A 4,852-nucleotide genomic window follows, 5' to 3' on the forward strand; every position below is an offset into this window, starting at 1 on the left:
ACGATCGTATGTGCTTGTGGTGTCGCGGTGCTGTGTGGTGCTGTGTGCTGTGTGACCAACATGCTGCTTCTTGTGTCGCTCGTGTGTGGGGCTTGTGTCGCTGTTGTGTGTATGTTATTAGTATGTATGTATGTTATGTATTATGATGTATGTTATGTATGTATGTATGTATGTATGTACTGTATGTATGTATGCTATGTATGGGGATTGGTTTTTGATGTATGTATGTACTGTTATGTATGTTAGGTTGTATGTATGCTATGTTATGCTGCATGTATGTATGGATGCCGACTGTAGATGTATGTATGTATGGTATGCTATGTATGTATGTATAGTATGTAAGTGTATCGTATGTATGTATGTATGTATGTATGTATGTAATGTATGTATGCTACTGTATGATATGCTGATGTAGGATGTATGTATGTATCAGTATGTATGTATGTATGTAATGTATGTATGTATGCTCATGTATGCTATGTATGTATGTTATGTATGTATGTATGTATGTATTGTATAGTAATGTATGTATGTATGTATGTATGGCTATTATATTGTATGATAGGTATGTATGTATGTAGTATGTATGTATGTATGTAGTATGTTATGTATGTATGTATGTATGTATGTAATGTATGCTATGTATGTATGTCTAGTATGTATCGTTGGATGTATGCTATGTATGGTATGTATGTATGTATGTATCGTATGTGATGGTTATGTATGTACTGTATGTATGTATGTAGGTATGCTATGTAGGTTGTATGTTATGTACGTACGTACGCAACGTACGGTACCGTACGTACGTACAACGTACGTATACGCGTGCGGTGTGTGTGCTATGTGTGTGTGTGTGTGTGTGTAGTGTGTGTGTGTGTGATGTGTGCGTGTGTAGCGTCGCGATTCGGCGGCGTGTGTGTCGATGGGATGGGTGTTGTGCGCGCGTGTGATGCAAATATGACAACGGGAGGTGCTACCCTGCCGCCGCCGTCACTACACTTTCAGAAATAATGATTCTTCAAAATTATCCCAATGCCATTTTGCCCATTGCTTTTTTTTTTAAGATATTTAGACTTATTATTGCCATGCTTCTACCAGAATGATATCTGTTCAAAAATATATTCTAATAGTGAAATTGACTATGTCATTTTAATCGTCTTAATAATTCATATTTTATATATATTGCCGATACATGTTTTTTTAAACAAATATTGCTATATGACTCGAGTCCTAAATATCAGTATTTTTCGTTACTGTAAATACCTCTCAAATAAAACGTGACAGATTAATCGGTTAAACGCCCATCTTAAATCAGACCGTTACTCAACCCCGTCTGGAGGACGGCGCGTAATAGCTGTGGTATATCATGCAGCGAGGGGCCTTACATGCATGAGTCTGCTTCCCTACTTCCCTGCGAGTGATGGCCTCAACTGATGAAAGTTGTACTCATATAAATGGCTCCTGGCTCTAGGATATACCACTCTTCAATTGCTTAACATTTATAATGTATTACAAAATATTACTCCTCCACCTTTTTTATCGGGCAGTTATTCGCGGCATGTCGCCGAGCCATGTTCAGACGCTGCAGTACGGCCAAGCGTAACAAGTACGCCCAATATACTAGCTTGCGCGTGACGCGCGACGAAAGGGGTGGCGCAAACTGAGAAGGTGGGGCCGCGGACAGACATAGGCGAGCGCGGCGGATCGAGAGCAGACAATGAGGCTGATCCGTCCCGACCCGTGCCGACAATTGGCCCGACAACTGCTGACGGAAAGGGGCAGGGCGGATGTGCACGATAAGAGTTTTATGCACCCCTCCATACAGGCCTAGGGGCGCTCTCCTAAATTATAAACACAGTGGTCCACACTGCATCAAGTATTCTATCTACAGAAATCGCATGCTGGACGATCATCCCACCTGACCAACTAAATGCCGTTTTCATCCACAGAATATAAATCGCTCTGGCTGAGATACTTCCTTCAGCGCCTAACCTAGTAACGTCAGCAGGTTATGTACTTACATCAGGCATAGGTCCATACTCGTAACCTTATACGCCATAGTCTCAAATTTGTGACGTGGTACCTATCGCAGCGCGGGACCTTACCACGGCCAAGGTCTGCCTTCCTATTTCTTGCACAGTGAGGCCTACGGACTAACTTTATTCATGGAGATCGATGCTAGAGATAAACCCCCTACTTCCACTTTCCTACCCAATTCATAATGATTTCACGCACACAATGTATTCATTTATCTCGCGCGAGATATTTGGCCGCATGCCGCGGAGCGCACGCCGTTTTCAGACGTGGCCACGAAAACGGGCGCCCCAAATTAGGCAACGTGACCTCTCAGGACCTATAGGACTATCGTTGCTCCGAGCGAGAGAGCAGTTACAAGATAGCGAGCGCCCGCGTCAGCCGCGAAATTCAGCTCGGCCTCATGGGGGGCGGTGGCGAAGACAGAAAACGAGACTGAGCCGCCTGCACACAATTCGGCAGCCGCCAGGGGCTGAGCCGCGCGCCGAGACAACTGCAACAGTAAACAGTTTGCCCACCCCTACAGGATAAGCGCGCTCTCCTAACTATAAACACAGTCTACTGATAATAATTTTATACTACAGCAAACTTATAGTTGAGATTTATTCTCGGACGCATACTAAAATCCGTTGTCATCATCAAATAAAACTCTCTGGTTGAAGATATGCTGCATGCGCTAAAACGGTAACGTGCCAGGTTTGTACTTAATCGTCATATACAGCGGAGACCTTAATGCATTGTCTGCTTTTCTATTTCTTGAGTGAGCTTCTATGAATAAATTTCATCATATTTATTCTATGCTAGGATAGCCCCTCTTTCATTTTAAATTTACATAATAATTGCGAAATATTCTTCTTTCGCGCGCAGCCATATGCGAATGCGGCGAGCACCGTTCAGTATATTCAGTACCGGCTAAGTAAAATAGAGGCGTAGTATCGGCTTGTGAGAGAGAGAGAAGGTGGGAAAACTGAGGAAGGTGGCAGGAACGACAGTCGAGGGCGTAGGCCAGGTATCGAAGGAGGCGGGATGCGAGAACGACAATGGAGACAAAGGAAAGAGCGGGAGCGCGATAAGGTTAGGTATGTTTTGCACCCTATACAGGCTAGGGCGCTCTCCTAATTATAAACACAGGTCCACTGATAAGTATTTATTACAGAAATCGATGCTGAGATACCCCTGACCAAACTAAATGCGTTTTCATCACAAAATAAAATGCCTCTGGTGAGATATTGCGCATGCGCTAAAACAGTAACGTAGCCAGGTTATGTACTTAATGGTATATATGTAATCTAACCATGTTATCTAGTGACTGGTATATGCAGCGGGGACCTTACACGCAAGGTCTGCTTCCTATTTCTGAAGTGAGGCCTACGGATAAAATTTTATCATGTAGATCTATGCTAGGATAACCCCTCTTCATTTTAAATTCATAATGTTTGCAAAATATTATTCTTCTCGGGAGATATTGCGCATGCGCGAGCACCGTTTCAGACGTGCAGTACGGCCTAAATAGAAGTATGTAATATAGCTTGCTGCGGGTGAGAGAAGTTAGTTTTGAAGGCGGTAGGGAAAATAGCTTAGGGGCGGTGGAAGAAGAAAGAGACTGAGCGTGGGACAAGGGAGGCCAGGGGGAAGGCGGGCGAGTATGAAGTAGCAGTTTTGCACCCTACAGGATATGGCGCTCTCCTTATTATAAACACAGGTCCACTGATAGGAATTTATTACAGAAATAGATGCTGAGCTACCCCCTAACCATACTAAATGCGCTTTCATCACAAAATAAAACTCCTCTGGTGAGATATTGCGCATTCGCTAAAACAGTAACGTATTCAGGTTATATAGGCCTACTAACTGGTATATGCAGCGGGAAACTTACATGCAAGGTCTGCTTCCTATTTCTGAATTGAGGTCTACTGATGGAATATTGTCATATCAATCTATGCTAGGTTGAATCATGCTCTTCATTTTAAATTCATAATTTTTGCAAAATATTATAATCTTCTCGGGAGATAGTGCGCATGCATTCCGTTTCAGGCGTGCAGTACGACCTAAATAATAGTACATACTATATACGATATGTATATATAATATATATACGAATGTACATATCTACCACAGATATCAATAGCTACTGGAGAGCTAGCGAGTGCGCGCGTACTAGCCTTACATATTACAACTGCGTTAAATCCATGTGCATGCTTGTAGGATCGGATATAGAGTGACAAGATTCTGGAACTCGAGACTAGCAAATCCTTTCAATACCCCCTACCTAGGACACCTAGCAGCCGTATACGGTCGCGGTTCCTGTATTCAGTTTAGGCTATCAATCGGGAGTCATTTTTTATACTTTTTTATACATTATCTATTTTTTCATTTAGTGGAGACAAGCACGAAATAATAATATTATAGAAGGGGCTTATAATTATGCAGAAGCACATGTTGAAAAACCTGGTGGGGGAACATTTGATATTGTGTACCCCACCCTTCGAAAAGTAAGGGGAACGTGTCCCCCGTGTCCCTATGGCACTTGCGCCCATGCTTATGATAAGATTAAAGCCGTTAAAACATGCGAATTTTCATTATTTTGACTTTGTGCATCTCCTTTTGCGTAGTAATTTGTATCGTGATCGTGGCCCTAGATCGAAGTCGTGATGGATAGCACATTGCGTTGTTTTTGTTAAACCAGGTCCGGCAGTCAAGTGCACGAAAATGTAACTCGTATGTCACATGATAAATTTAGTGAACCAGAAAATTAGACACATTATGCTAAGGTGATTACGGCAGCATTTTAGTGCCACAAAAAAATATTTTTATCTCG

The sequence above is a fragment of the Priapulus caudatus genome, unplaced genomic scaffold (assembly GCF_000485595.1).
Source record: "Priapulus caudatus unplaced genomic scaffold, Priapulus_caudatus-5.0.1 Scaffold1051, whole genome shotgun sequence".
NCBI lineage: Eukaryota > Metazoa > Priapulida > Priapulimorpha > Priapulimorphida > Priapulidae > Priapulus > Priapulus caudatus.